Consider the following 16,982-nt stretch of genomic DNA (forward strand, 5'->3'; position numbering starts at 1 on the left):
TGGGCTTATCCTTTTTTTTTTATTTATTTATTTATTTATTTATTTATTTATTTATGGCTGTGTTGGGTCTTCGTTTCTGTGCGAGGGCTTTCTCTAGTTGTGGCAAGCGGGGGCCACTCTTCATCGCGGTGCGCGGGCCTCTCACTATCGCGGCCTCTCTTGTTGCGGAGCACAGGCTCCAGACGCGCAGGCTCAGTAATTGTGGCTCACGGGCCCAGTTGCTCCGCGGCATGTGGGATCTTCCCAGACCAGGGCTCGAACCCGTGTCCCCTGCATTGGCAGGCAGATTCTCAACCACTGCACCACCAGGGAAGCCCTAGTCCCATTCTTTAATTTAGTTTTACATTGACTTGAACACCAGAAGATGTAATCCCTATATATAAAATAATTATACCTATCTTGGAAAAAATAATGGGAGTGTTTATGTAGGGACTATATTGTGATTGTAGTCCTCAGGCAAATTCTACCAGAATTACTTCTATAAGTGTACTAAATCAGACCCAAAGTTGGAATGGGGGGGCGGGGGGGAAATGGCAGAATATTCCTTCAGGTCTGACTTTACTTTCTTCCTGAACGTGAACACGTGACCCTGTTATTGCTAGGCTTGGCTTAAGACTCAGGAGAGTGGATCTTTATGAATAGTCCCTAAAATGAAAGTGCACAGGCTGTTACCATGGCTTCCTCCAGAATGATGATGTGAACCGGGAGTGTAAAAGGGCTATGGTGTCTGTATCTGAAAAGACAGTGGTGTGATTCAGTCTGAGTCTGAAGGCTTGAGAACCAGGGGAGCCTATGGTGTAAATCCCAGTCCAAGGGCCAGAGAAGAGATGTCTCAGCTCAATTAGTGAGATGGAAAAAAGTGGTGAATTCCTTCTTCCTCCAATTTCCTTCCTCCTCCAGGCCCTCAACAGACTGGATGGTGCCCACTCACATTGGGGAGGGCAGTCTACTTTGCCAAGTCCACTGATTCACATGCTAATCTCAGCCAGAAACACCTTCACAGACACACCTAGAAATAATGTTTAATCTGGGTACCCCATGGCCAGGCAAGTCAACATATAAAATTAACTATCACAGAGCCCTTTGACATTGCTGATGGGAATGTACAATTATACAGCTGCTGTGGAAGGTGATATTATTCCTCAAAAAAATTAAACAATTAACATATGGCCCAGCAATTCCACTTCTGGGTATACGTGCACAAGAATTGAAAGCAGGGAGTTACACAGATATTTGTACATTAACCTATGTATATTAATGTTAATGGCAGCATCATTTACAATAGCCAAAAGGTAGAAGCAACCCAGGTGTCCACTGACAGATGAATGGATAAACAAAATGTGGTATATACATACAACAGAACGCTATTCAGCTTATTTCTAAAAAGCAAGGAAATTCTGACACGTAATAATGGATGAATCTTGAAAACATTATGCTAAGTGAAATACGCCAGTTACAAAAGGACAAATATTGAATGATTCCACTTATATGAGGTACCTAGAAGAGTCAAATTCACAGAGTCAGAAAGTAGAATGGTGCTTGCCAGGGCCTGGGGAGCGCAGGGGACAGGGAATTAATATTTAATGGGTATAGAGTTTCAGGTGGGGAAGATAAAGTTCCAGAGATGGATGGTGGTGATGGTTGCACAACAATGTAAATGTACTTACAGCCACAGAACTGTACACTTAAAAATGGTTAACATGGTAAATTTTATGTTTTGTATGTTTTACCACAACAAAAAAGTATTTAGGACAGCCCTGGCATATGGTACCTGTTTTATAAATGTTAGTTGTTATTATTAAACAAGAATGAATGTTAAGTCATGAAACTGGGAAGGTAGGCAGGGACCGATTTTGTACAGAGGCTTGTACAGTTCAGGGATTTGGACTTTATCCTGAAGATAAAGATAGAGATTCATATAAGGGTTTTAACCAGGGAAATAATCTGATGAGATTTGTTTCAGCATAACAGCTGTGTGGAAGATGGCTTTTAATGGAGTCGAGACTGGAGATAAGAATTGAGAGACTGTTAATATAATACAGAAATTCTAAGTATCTAAGCTTATCTGCTTAGGTGCTGCTCAGAAATGGCAAAGATGGAGAGACTATGATCTTATTTTTGGAAGACTGAATCGACAGAATCTGGCTTTTGTCTTAAAAAAAAAAAAAGGCTCTTGATCCTTAGGTATTTGCTGTGTGGAATCTGCTCTCCCCTCACCCATTTTAGTTGTTCTTTTGTGGACCTTTTTTGATGTGCAGTGATTTCACGACTGGATACACTGGCATAATGTCAACATTAGGAAAAGGCAGAATTACAGGATTTGTTTTCTAATGATTTTTTGGTCAATACCAGAGCTTTAGAAGCTTTTCTGGCTTTGGAAGTATACTAGAATGATGTCTCTAGGCATCTGAAGATGTCAAATCCTTTCCTTTAATGGAAATATAAGTGTTATATAAATACTAATATTATAATAGTAATATAGGCAGTGGAGGAGAGCTTCGAAGACGCAGCCTTTCTGAGCAAAACCTGCATAGAAGTAGGAGGGATAAGCAACAGAGGAAAACCGGATGAATTCTTCTGATTTCCATTTCAGGGAGTGGGGATTCATTTAACGGGGTGGGGATGGGGGGCTGTTAAACAGCTCTAGGTCTCTATTCACAGACAAGATTATGCTATTCGTCAGCATCACTCTCCACTAGTATCTGTATATTCCTATGCACTCCATACTACTCAAAATTCTTTTCTTTAAAAAAGAACCTAATAAAATCACCTACGTTAAGGCATAAAAGTCTGCTAGCATTGACCATGTTTGTTCTATCAGGAGTATTTTTATTTTTATTTTTTAAAATTAATTTATTTTATTATTTTTGGCTGCGTTGGGTCTTCGTCGCTGCGCGCGGGATTTCTCTGTTGTGGTGAGCGGGGGCTACTCTGTTGCGGTGTCTGGGCTTCTCATTGCGGTGGCTTCTCTTGTTGCGGAGCACAGGCTCTAGGCGCGTGGGCTTCAGTAGTTGTGGCTCACGGGCTCTAGAGCGCAGGCTCAGTAGTTGTGGCGCACAGGCTTAGTTGCTCCGCAGCATGTGGGATCTTCCCAGACCAGGGCTTGAACCTGTGTCCCCTGCATTGGCAGGCGGATTCTTAACCACTGTGCCAGCAGGGAAGTCCAATCAGGAGTATTTTTATTTTAAATGAGGAAAAAAAAACTTACTGAAGTGATGAATATCTAAATATACTTGTTGCTATTTGGTAGACACTCGGTAAAAATGATGATGATGATAATAGTAATGGTGATAGCAACTAATGTTATTTCTACCAATAGATAAATCCTGACCCATTCCCAACAATTATGGACCATGCTTTAGACCATTTGACGAAGTTTGATTTTTATAAGTACCTTAAAGTTGAGACATAAAATTAAAAAATATATATATATATATTTGCTACTAAGATATTCTTATCTAATTTGTGCTTATCATTATGAAAAATGCTCTCAGCATTCAAAACTATTTTCAAAGAAAATTATTTTGGTTTTCGTGATTAAACATAATATTATTGTTTTCTGGTTCTCAGATCCTCCTTTTATTTGATTTGATTTTTCTATTCTACCTGTAGGTGTCTCCCTAAGTTCAGGATTATTCTATTTCCCTGAAAATATTCGAAATGATGCCCATTCTGGCGACCCATAGGTGCTATAAACACTCTCAGAAAATTTCTTTAATAATCTACTTAGATGCACCTAATGTCATCCTTTGTGATTGTGATCTATGGTTGATAAAACAACATGTTGATAATTGTTCATGAACTGTACTGCATTTGTGCTAAAATGAGCAGTTCATTAGCAGTGAAGCTAGAATATGTCCTTGGATATGAGATTGTTATTGAATTCTATTCAGTAAATCCATCCCTAATTCACACTCATTTTAAGTTACTAATTCTTCATGGCATGTTTCCTCCCTCTGCACTTGAACCTCTTATTGTTATACTGATCTTCTCTTTCCATTTACCATGAGATCAGAGAATGATATTAGGAATATTTATACACAACGCAATATACAGATTCCATTAAAGTCCTTTAAAAAAGAGAAATGCAGAATTTAATAACTTCTTTCAGGATTACTTGAATATCCTTTTGATTCTGAGACCATGGACAAAATATCAATTCAGATAAATGCCATGAATTCATGTAATGTGTACTATTGGTTGACTCTCAGGTGTTAAATTCTAATATGCTATTACTTTTTATTTTTATTTTTTATTTTTGGCTGTGTTGGGTCTTCGTTGCTGCGTGCAGGCTTTCTCTAGTTTCGGCAAACAGGCTACTCTTCGTTGTGGTGTGCAGGCTTCTCATTGCAGTGGCTTCTCTTGTTGTGGAGAACGGTCTCTAGGCGCGCAGGCTTCAGTAGTTGTGACTCGCGGACTCTAGAGCGCAGGCTCAGTAGTTGTGGCACACAGGCTTGGTTGCTCCGCGGCATGTGGAATCTTCCCAGAACAGGGCCCGAACCCATGTCCCCTGCATTGGCAGCCGGATTCTTAACCACTGCGCCATCAGGGAAACCCTAATGTGCTATTACTTTTAGAAAATAAAGACATACAAGATTTTATTATGTTTTAGCAGAGCTCCACATGGCCAGTACGCATTACATATGTCTATAGAAAAGAGACATTTTCATGTTAAATTATTACCAAAATAGCCTAAAACTTGTAGTAGAGTAACATTGATGATATTCTCAGATTTTCTAGACTATCTTTACTTCAAACAGTCTGTCCTATTCTCTCCTTTAGTTTTCTCATTCTCGTTAGACCATATGGTCATCAGAGCAATGTTAGTGACAATTTTCTGTCAGAATAAATGGTTATCTGGACAATAAGTTTTGAAGGACACTAGGCAGATGGCTGTCTTTACCTCTAACATGTTCTTTGGTTTAAGGCATTAAGACCTCTAAAAATATTCTTCAGAATTGCAAATATATCTGATGAAAGCCTACTATTCAATTGAAAATTTAAATTTGATTCTAAAAGCAATGACTGAGAGGGCTGTTGCTAATTCTGCACGGTTGTGCACTGCCCACCTCCAGGGAGAGCCATTTACTTTGTAGTCTTGCACTGTCACAGCCCTGCATACTTTGTGCTGCTGTTTTCCACCTTGAAGGGGGCATAACGGCAGACCCCATGTCAAATGTTTGTCTTAAGGATTAAATGAGATAGATAGTGCATGGAACCCACTTTGAACTGTGCAGCCTGCAGTGAAAGACCAATCAACGTTATCTATAGTAATTATTACACTTTATGCTAGCCTCACTTCTAGCCCTTGGAAATAAAAATAATGTATACATATGACATGGTTCCTCTCAAGGAGATGGTAGCCAGTTTGCAGGAGATGAACTCGCAGGAAGATTGTGACTACATGATGTGAAGGAAGTCTCCACATGATGCTGTGAGAATACAAAATTTCTGACTCTCATCCAAGTCACTGCTCAGTTGGACAATAAATTTGTAGACCAAGAGAAGAAATAATCAACTCGTATGATTTCAAAGATGCCACCCCCAAATACACTTTCTCGCATGCTTAGTTGTGCTAGAAATTCCTTTAACAGTAGACCACATCTTTAATTCTAGTTAGGACTGAGAGTAAACTCTAAATAACTCTGGGAGAAGTGTTGACAATTCATATTAGATCTTTTTACGCACATACATTTTGATCTGGGAGAGAGTATAAAGGAGCTAAGAGAATAAAAAGGGTATTTGTGTGAGTAATAGAATGGGGGCAGGGGCAGAGAAGAAGGGAAAATTGAGGCACATTCTTGCAATGGGTTTTCCTGAACAATGGGAAATTGGCAACAAAGTTTTTTTTGGTTGTTTGTTTTTTAAATTACCTGTGTACGACTTATGCTCTCATCCACCCTACTGTCCCACCATTCCCAATGAAAATATGGGTTTGCTGAGGCCAAATTTGGTTCAAGAACCAGGAGAGCCCAACATTTGTCTGATAGGACACTTTCGTAAAGAGAATGTCAACAAAAACTACGCGCCCCATAGAGAACCAAGGATGGAAAGAAAATAGTATGTATGCTAGAGAATGCTGCACGTACACCTCTTCTATACAGACATATCTCCTCTGTCAAACTATTTTCATTAAATAATTTGAGTATTTTTAACAGGTATGTATGTGTGTATTTGTGTGCATGCATGCATGTGTGTGCGTATGCATGCACAGGAAAACAATTTTCACTTCATATTTTTGCTGAGGGTCCACTTACTGGTACTGAAGATATGCGGGTGACGTGGAAGCAAACTATTGTGGGTATTGATGGGTATAATGCTTTCTATTTCTAAGATTTTTTTTTTTTATTCAATACACATTTATTGGTCAGCTTGGGTATGCCCGCAACCTTTCCAGGGTCCCGGGAAAACGGAAAGTAATAAGAGACGAGAATCTAAGTCCCCTTGGCTTGTGTGCCCTGGGAGGGTAGGTCGGGGCTGTCTGGGTGCCCGCTGGGCCCCGAGGAGGGCGCAGGGCACACGGTAGGGCTCAACAATCGGTCCCGGAAAAAACGCGAGAATTGATGTGCCACGCCCTCCAGGCGGAAACAGACCCGACATTGCGGAGGCGTCCCGGGGCTTCTGGGAACTCCACCTGCGGCCCGGGAGGCCTAAGAAGGGTCGGACCCGCGTGCCTAGCGCCTTCTCCGGGGCCCTCGCAGCTCAGAAGACCGACTGAGGTGAGTGAGCCGCGTTTCGGTCCAGGCCAGTAGCTCCAAAGCACCCTTCATCCCCGCGCCTTCCACCCTTTTGGCTCCGAGGCCCTATTTCTTCAAGATTCCACCCGCGAGGCCTCCCCTCTTCTCCATCCTCGACTCCTGCTACCTTTTGGAACCCTCGGCGCTCCCCCTGGACACGTCCTCCTGCCCGGTGACCGAGCTCCTCGTCAGGGCGCCTCAGGGCGCACGGAGACCCCTCCCCAGCCTGGCCGGGCGCCGGGGATGTGGTAGCGAATCCCTTTAGCCTTTCCCTCTAACCTGGAGTATCCCTTGATGTGCTGGTGCACGGCCCTTTCCAGATTCTTGGACAGCAATACCGTAGAAATGAATATCGCTTCCTTAAGACTCTTAGACAAGCAAAGCTTTTTATTAGAAGAGATAGAATGTGCACAACGGAGAAAGCAGGCGGGGGGAAAAGGGCCAGCTCCCAGGGGCAAGTTGCTTTTATAACAAAAGGTAGGGTTTGTCTCATAATCACTGATAATTTCTTTGATCAGCAGCAGGGGGCTCCAGGGTGGCTGTCAGGAATGGGGAGTGCTGCTCTGAGAGGAAAGACATGCAGGAGGATTTTCTGCAAGAAAGCACAGGCACGGATAAGGTGCAAATGTATAGTTGAGCTTTTTGTGTTATGGCAGCTAGATATACTCGTCAGTGTAACAGAGATAAAGTTAATCTTTTAAGCCTGTTTTTCCCCCCCTTCTGGGACTCAGGCCCCCAGGGCCTTTGTTCTTTAGCTTGCAAGGCCTGTTTTGCCCAAGGCGTTCCCTGGTCCTTTTCCAAAATGGCTGTGCTCTTGTCTTCCTGTCTCAGATGCAGTCAGGGGACTCCAGCAGAGCCTGAGAAGGAAACCCTCAACCACACCCCGGGGACTAGGGCTGGGGAGGGAGCGGTGCCAGTGTGTGGAGGTCACTGTCTGGGGGCCTCTAGTTCTAAGATTCTGATTCCAATATGAAAATACATTTACTTTTTCTTCTTTTCATTCTGTTGATCAAGTGACTTCTCTAGGCATGTGGTTTTTCAATTTATTTATTTTGAAGTATAGTTGATATACAGTGTACAGTGTTGTGTACAGCTGGTGTACAGCATATATATATATATATTCTTTTTCAGATTTTTTCTATTATAGGTTATTACAAGATATTGAATATCTGTGTTATATAGTAGATCCTTGTTGTTTATTTGCTTTATATCGATATGTAGTACTGTGTGTATGTTAATCCCAAATTCCTAATTTATCCACCCCCCATCCCCTTTGGTAACCATAAGTTTGTTTTCTATGTCTTTGAGCCTATTTCTGTTTTGTAAATAAGTTCATTTGTATGATTTTTTTTTAGATTCCACATATAAGTGATACCATTAGATATTTGTCTGACTTACTTCACTTAGTATGATAATCTCTAGGTTCATCCATGTTGCTGCAAATGGCATTATTTCATTCCTTTTTATGGCTGAGTAATATTCCATTGCATATACATATATATATCTCCTCTCTAGGTTTTTTTGGTTGTGCATCAGTTCAGCCTCTGTGAATCATGTCCAGTTGTGGAAAGAGCATGGACTTGGGCATTAGATTGACCCAAGTTCTAGTTCAGCCTTTTTCCAGATGTTGGATTGTGGGCAACTTCAACTGCTTGTCTTGCTGAGCCTCAGTTTTCTGTCACCCTCCTTGAATGTTTTGTATATGAATATATGTCTCAGACAGAGTAAACACTGAAGAATGTTAGTTTTACTTCCCTCAGGGAGAGAGAAAAATGTGTGGGTTATCCAAGAAGACAATGACACAATTTTTCACTCGGTTAAGACTGGAAGGGAAAAAAAAAATCAGATTTTCTACTTTACTTTGACTACTAAAGATATCAGAGGACACTAGTACATAGGATATGTTATTTATTTAGTCTGTTTCCAAGGTGTGGATTTGTGATATATAGAAATCTGCAACAGCAAAGCCAAAGTAAGTTCTAAAAATGGATTTGATTTGAGTCACCTTGTCAGCTTAGAAACAATATTATGAATACAAGTGACAAAGTCCTAAGGAAAGGCAACAACATGCCACTTTTTTGGCTTTCACAAAACTTAATTTTCCATGCAATCTCTAGTGCATTAAAAAAATGAAATGTAACATCAGTGTTGAAGGGTGTCTCCAGATGGCCTTTTATTAGCTGCTGAGAAGGCTGCTATTATTCTCCATCAACTGTACACATCACAACAACAATTCTCACCTTTATATGCAATAAGCTATCACTGTTGCATGAGATACTAAATGACTCTTGGAGGACTGGTCCCTGAAATATTTTTTGAAAGGCCATGTGCATGGCAGAGTTCACATGACCACAAATCTGAATTTGTTCTATTTACTTGAAGGTCAGACAGTGTTGGTTTGCAACCTTGGGAGCTCGGTGGGTGAAATCTGAAATTGGCCTCCATACGCGGAGGGCAAAGAGAGAACGAGGAAAGAGGTAGATCACTCCAGATTGGTAGGTGGCAGTTTTAATAGGCAAAGGAACTTACATCTGAGGCTTGTCTTGGATGACTGTAAGATGAGTAGATCTCCACACCCATCCATCAGAATCTTAAAAGTTTATGTAGAGGCCTTGACTGGGTTCAGTCACGTATTCAGTCCAGATGGTCTCAACAAAACAGTGCTCTCTCAAGAATTGTCCTTGAAATGTCTCCGGCTATGGGAAAGGTGGGTGGGATGTACATTCCAAGGACAGGGAAGGGGGTGAGGCACCTCCGATTGCCTGGGTTCAGCTCTTGGGTCAGCTGGTGGTCATGTCCTCTTGATGACCTCCCCCAACAGACAATGCCAGTGAATACTTTTTGCTTGTTTTTTGTACTTTGAATAATTTCTGCTTTCTACCTCTCTTATGAGAGTTCCATTGATTGGAATAATCTCAGAAAATTTTTAAAGTGGAAAAAATAAATTATTATTTGAGACTTTATTCAACTGAGCACATCCCAACAGCTCAAGACTAGAAGTTTCTTTGTAAGGGCAGGTCAACTTAGTTTTTTAAAGAATACTGAGGGTAGGGAAAATGTTTAACTCCACTTTACATTAGCGTACAGAAAATTTTTGTTTACTTTCTGAGCTTCCTGCCGCTTTCCAGCACCTCTCCCTGTTTCTAATTGCATCATTTTCATAAGGCTCTGCATAGAGCAAATTCATTCAAAGTTCCCTAGTGATACAGATTTAAGAAAAAAAACACAAAAAACCCTAGAAAGATGTAGAAAAGTTAGGGCTAAATAACTGTGTTTTAGGTGAAATTTTGGATGGAACCTGGGTTTTGACAGTGTGTTGATTTACATGGTTATTAAGGATGTGAGAGCCAGGTCGTGATAAGCCCTTGGTCTGAATAGGAGAAATTAAGGGTCACCAGGAACAAAGTGTCTAGTGAAATGGAGGCCAAGGACTCTTGTGACCAGCTCGTTACTGTCCTCCAAGGGGTCTACACGAACCATGGGATGTGGCTCTCTCCACTCACACTCTTACCAGGAGCATGTAGGGCATTAAGAATATGGCACCCTGGCCAACATCCATCCTGGCTGGTTGATGTTCATGTCAAATGATCTGGGAACCAAAAATAGTTGCGCAGGAAGAAAATAAACTCTGATTAACAATGAACATCACATGTGGAGGGAGAAGAGAGCTGAATAAAAGACTGTGTCCTACTCTCTAAAATCTGCCTACATTCTTTTTTCTTCCCTCAACTATTCATGAGATATTGAGTTCCATGTTTCTATCAGAGCATTTACTAATTGGTGCTACATTAGACTCTGCTCTTAGAGCACAGAGACTAAGTCTAATTCACATTGATTTTCTCCACAGTCTAAACTTTGCACCAACAGTAACTGCCCAATAAATACTGTAGAATTAAACTTCTCAGTAGGGCTTGCATTCATGACCCCTGTCTTAGATTTACCTATTCACTGGGTATTCATTTTTTCTTGTCTGCTCATTTCCTCTTCTCCTAGACTATTGGCTGATTTTTGGTGGCGATCTGCCTACCTGGTTCCAATTCCAGTTGATCCCTGTGATTTCTAAGTTTGTATACTACTAGACTTACAAGGTTGAGGAAGCTTAATTTGTACTATATTACTAGCCTTTTTCCATACTGAGATTCAATTCCCTCTTTAAAAATATGGAAAGGGTAATTTAATCTATTTTGTAGGGTAATGTGAAGATTAAGTGAGATAATTTATTCAAAAGGACTTTGTGAACTGTCAATCACCATACAAAATGATGTTATTATTAATAGTTAATTGTAAGCTCTTTGAGAGTAAAATGTACCTTTTACTGTGGCGGATTGTGTTGACTGCCGAAGCATCCTACAAGCCCCTTTGTGTTTCTTTGCTGGCAGAATCCTCCTCCTGCCATAGAGGCTGAAGATGCCTAAATACTCTCTTTGCTGCATCTCCAGCAGCTAGGACTTGGGCAGGGGACCCAATTCTAGCCAATAAGACCTAAATGAAAATCAGCTCTGTGGTTTCTGGGAAATATTTAACTCTATGAATTGAAAAATGCATGAAAACAAAATATCCTGTTTTCTGCCTCGCTGTGGTTGTCTGGAACGCTGATGGTGATCATGCCACTCCAAGGAGAAGAGCCAAAAGTGAGAGTCACTAATTTAAGAGCGGCAGAGTGGAAAGCTGTATGGAACATGGGTCTCTGATTCTATTGAGCGACTACTGATAAATGGAATATTTATAAATGGAATATTTCCTGCCATATCAATAAACAAAGGATGTCACAGTCACCAATGATTGCAGCCCTCCAACGTGAGCTGGTGAGCCCTGAGGAAACTCAAGGCTGAAAAGAATACCTGCCATCTAGCAGCCGTCAGATTGCAGCCACCTGAGCCCTGAGGAAACTCAGGATGTGAAAACACAAGCTACTGGCCCCAGATAGCTGAGGTGCATATCACAGGAATGATTTCAGTGAGCCCAGACTCTTGCATCTTCCCATACATAGAAAAGCGCTAAATTCCTTAACTTGAGATGTCTGGTTTTCTTTATTTAACAATATAATCTTTTGACTTCCCAATTACCTGCTCTTTGTTGAAAAAACTCCTGTATAACCTGGCTCCTCCCCTCGCCTCCTCAAAGGAGCAGTTTCTCAGAGTTATCCGAAATGCTGTCTCCCGGGCTGCAGTCCTCATTTAGTCCCAGATAAAACTTAACTTGCAACTCTCACATTGTGCATACATTTTTTTTTAAGTCAACACTACACAGACCCTGGAACTGCCTGGCCTCCAGAATTTTTGTTATGGGGGAAAATAACTGTTCTGACCAATTAAACCAGTTTTAGCTGCGTATTCAGTTGCACTGAACGCATTCTAGCTAATATATATTTCTAATATATCCTTCACAATGTCAAGACCAAGTTTATGTTCTTTTTTCAAAACACTTTTTTTATTGAGGTGTAATTGGTGTACAATATTATATAAATTTCACGTGTACAACATAGTGATTCACAGTTTTTAAAGGTTATACTCCATTTGTAGCTATTATAAAATATTGGCTATATTCCCTGTGCTGTATAATATATCCTTGGTGGCTTATTTTATACACAGTCGTTTGTACCTCTGAATCCTCTATCCCTATCTTGCCCCTCCAGCTCCCCCCTGGTAACCACTAGTTTGTTGTCTATATCTGTGTAAGTTTAGGTTCTTAAATACTCCCTGTTTGATTATAATTATATTTCTCTTCATCACATGTTTGTGTAAAATGGGTACTCATGGTCCCAGTCTCCTTGCAAAGGCAAAGAAATTGCACCCTAAGAAAACAAAGACAGATTGTTCAGATTATACGACCTTGTCCACAGGCCCAAGGCCTGAAATAAACTTGACTTAAATTGAAAGCAGACAGGCTGTAGGCAAGATACAAAGATTCACTGGAAATGGAGACCATGATTGAGGACAGTGCTTCCAGCTGACTCTGCAGACTGGAAATGCGAAGCTTCACAGCCTCTTGCTTAAACAGCCCCACACTTGCTTCATTGTGGTGAGTGCTGTTTCTTCTCCACTTCTTCCTACTCCTCTTTCTCATTCCTGGGGTGAAATTTGTGTGATTTAGTGAGCCCTATAACAGTTTAAATTCAGAAAGACTGGTCACAGATATGCTCAGATACACTCAAAATCATGTGTATGCTTTCTTAAGGGAATGGCCCTTAGAAAATCCCAAGGCTATCACTGAAAATCTGTATCATCTAAAATAATCCATCTAACATGTTTGTCAGGCTATAACCATAATATAAATGGCATCGGACACATTTTACCAGTTGGATAGTCTTCATTGTTAAAGCTTTGCTTTCTGATTCTATCCTAGCCAGCCATTAACTCTCAGCATGAAGAGAAGATATTGCTTGAAAGACTGACAAATGCCCTCATCAAGTGATTGTGTTGGGCTGGTTGTGTTGTCGGCAAGAGAGCCGACTGGTCATTAGTGGCTACAACAGTTTTATGACCCATTAGTTTGCTTGGTAGTGGAGTGATGACCATTAGGACTGACCACAATGAGGCTGTGTTTTCCACCACAGCTGGAGACCTGTGCAGCCTCCTTTTAGATGTCAGGACACAGCTCCTAACATTGAGAGTTCCCCAGAGTGACAGATGGAATTTCAGTCATCCAAGGGCCCAGTCTTCCTTCTCTCATAAGTGATATTGCTGCCAAATTCAGCGGTTTTATCAGCTGCTGTGGAGACTCTTAATGATCAAAGCCAGTCATACTGTTCAGTTAGGCAGAAAGAGGACACAGACGTGAGCAGAAAGGCACAAAACCAGGGAACACAAATGAGAGTGAGAAAATTCAAATCAGTGATGGAAACCCTGTCTGGAAAAACTCGCTGAGTCTAAAAGTGTCCACAACAGAGAAGTCTCCAGTGCCCAGGGCTAGGTGGTGAGAGAGCTCTTAAGAATGCCCACCCAGGGTGAACTTGGATTTGGATAATGGCAAGACTGACACCAAGGAGGATTATTGGCAGTGGGTCTCCAGCAGCGTTAGCCTCTTAGGCACCTCTGGTCATTTTAGCTCATCTGCAACAGGTGAAGAGAACAGGTTGACAGCTGCCTCAATTGGAAGAAGTGCAGTATCATAAATGGCCAGGAGAGGTCAGCATTCAGGAAGCTATGGGAGGACTTGGCTGTTTGGGGAAGCTGTGAGAGCCACAAGCAATCCAAAAGTGATGGGAATCTCCGACACAGAAAGGAAAGGTGTGGCTTTCTCAGGGACTTGAGCACGCAATAGGTTTTTGGTGAGTATAGCATGGTAGGATTGCATGGGCCCAATCTTTTCAAGGCCCAAGACTAGAGCTATTTATTGTCTTTATAATTGCCTATCTCCTGCTATTTCTCCTCAAATACACAATATACTCTTTTCTTTCCTTATCTTTCTGTTATTAATTCTTAGCACTTTTTATAATATTTATGTCTGTCTAATACATGTACACACATATATAAGACAGACAAACACACATATGTCTGCATATCACATAATTGGATTTGTTTCTGACAGTGTTTATCCTAAAATTTGCAACTAATATCGTCATGTCATTAAATACTTTTGAAAGCATAACTATTAATGACTGTTTCCTATTCCATTGACTGCATATAAGTAATTCATGTAACTATTTCTTTATTGTTGAGTTTTTAATGTTGTTTAGTGTGGGGTCTACTTAAACTCAATGCCATCCTCCTTAAGGAGAGGCCAGCTAACATGCTTTTTGTGCTTTGAGGACAGAAAATTAAGGAAGCAGCTTATTATAGTTGAAATTGCTCGGGATTTAGACTCAGCAGATCTAGATTCCCGTCTGAGGTCTGCCCTCTCTTAGACAATCATGTAACCTCTTTTAACTTCAGTTTTCTCACCTATAAAAATAAGATTAATCATATATGCTTTATGAGGTTATTATTATTAAGTTAGAATGTTATTGGGAAAACAATGGCACTTAGAAAGGGCTAAAAATATGTATATATTTTAGGAATTTTAAGGGCTTTTCCTTTTCTAAGCGAAATCTTTAGGAGAGGAGGAAAACTAAGCAGCAATAATACCCATACCAGTCAGGGTTCTTGGTTACAAAAAAATAGAAACCGATTCTGGCTAAATGGAATTTATTGAAAGGGTAATACACAGATCTCTGAATTTAAGGGAGGGCCGAAGAAATAGACGAAGAAAGCGGACCAAAATTTGAAGTCATGTCACAACCAAAATTTCATCCTGCAAATAGGAGCATCCCTTTCTACATTATCACTGGACTGGCCTCCAGGAAGTCAGTCCCTGTTGTCAGAAGCATCTTCATCCTTAGATGCTCTGGTAGTGCTTTACTCTTAACTTCACCACAGCTGCTCTGAGTAAACACATTCTTTTTTAAAATGTTTTTAGACAAATGAAAACATGTTTTATTTACAAGAAAAAAAGTCTGTACACTGTGTACACATAAAAATATACAAAACCAAATTAGAAAATATCAAAGTGTTAAAATGTGCACAGACACTTTTAAAAGGTGACTCCTGGAAAACCTCAAGCCTTAGTTCGTTTGAAGAGTACACATTTCAATTTTAAAAGTTATCATGCAAAAAAATTCCCAAAGCTGTTAAAAAAGTTCACTGGTTTCCACCGGAAAAACTTCATAAGGATTTTATCTAGAGTAAAACAGGATATGTGGTATCATAAATGTTAGGTTTTAACACATTCGTTCTTTAATCGTTTTCAACGTTTCTATAGTTTTTATAGTGTATGTTCTATCCCTCTTCTGTTAAATTTATTAAGAATTTGATCTTTAGGATGCTATTTTAAATGAATTTTTCAAAATTTTATTTTATAGCTCACTGGTAACGTATAGAAACACAGTTGGTTTTTGTATATTGATCTTGTACCTTGAAAATTTGCTGAATGCATTTTATTCAGTTAGCTTTTTAGTGGATTCTTTAGGATTTTCTATATGCAATATCATGTTATCTGAAAATGGAATAGTTTTACTTGTTTCTTTCCAATCTAGTTGCCTTTTATTTCATTTTCTTGCCTAATTACCATGGCCAGAACCTCAGTACAATGTTGAATAGAAGTGGCAAGAGTGCATATCCTCATCTTGTTCCTGATCCTTAGGGAAAAAGCATTAAGTCTTTCACTATTAAGTATGATATTAGGTCAGTTTTTCCATGGTGCCATTTATCAGCTTGAGAAAGTTTCCTTCTATTCCTAGTTTGTTGAGTTTTTTGTTTTTTGTTTTTGTTTTTTTATCATGAAGTGGTATTGGATTTTGTGAAATGCTTTTATTTTGCACCTGTTGGGATGATCATGTGGCTTTTGTCCCTTATTCTACTGATATGGTGTATTACATTGGTTGATTTTCAGACGTTAGACTACTTGGTCATGTTGTACAATTCTTATATATTATAGATTCTGTTTTCTAATGTTTTATTGAGGTCTTAATTTTCTCTGAAATTTTTTGTATTATTTCCTCAAGGTTCAAAAATTCAGTTGGGACATCTGCTGGCTAATGTTATGTCTGACAGCCATGCCCCAACTGCCAGAGGTCTGGGAAAGACACTTTTTTTCCTTTTCTTCTTAGGTAGTAAGAGATGGAACCCCACCTCTACTCACTCAAACAGAAAAAATGTTTGCATACTAGACATCCCAAAATGACAAATATTCATTTTAACATTCCATACAAACAGCCACATTTTGGAAGTCATTATTTTGTGTTGTGTATTCATATTCATATTTATAAGCATATATAGAATTATACCGTGAAAGGGGCAAGTTTTTTTGATTTCATAAGGTGAACTGAATCACACCCTGTTTTGCATTTTCACTTTGATGTGCAGCCTCTTTGGTGCCTCTGGGGTAACAATGTAGGCAGAGGAGAGGTTTACTACCTAAATTACAGGATGCCAGTTTTAGTGCTGAGGGTGACTTTTGGTGGCATGAATATATTTCAAGTGCTAAAGAGTTTCTCTTTCTACTTTTCAAAGCCATTGCCTGCTGCTGGTTGAGGATAGTAACAGTCCATCTCAGAAAAGTCAGAGGTCCCCTTTTATCCTCACTGAGTTCCAGACTTCTGTATTAATTCTTCCTCTTTACAGCACCCTTCCACTCTCAACACACATACCCACGTGGACTGGGAAAGCGAGTGTGGAGATCCTCCCCAGCCCCAGGGTGGGATTTGGAAGGTGAGTCAGAGGGAGGTACAAATTTAAGCTCTTCTAGCACAGGGAGGAATCAGCAATT

This window comes from Balaenoptera ricei, chromosome 11, assembly GCF_028023285.1.
Source record: "Balaenoptera ricei isolate mBalRic1 chromosome 11, mBalRic1.hap2, whole genome shotgun sequence".
NCBI classification, from domain to species: Eukaryota; Metazoa; Chordata; class Mammalia; order Artiodactyla; family Balaenopteridae; genus Balaenoptera; species Balaenoptera ricei.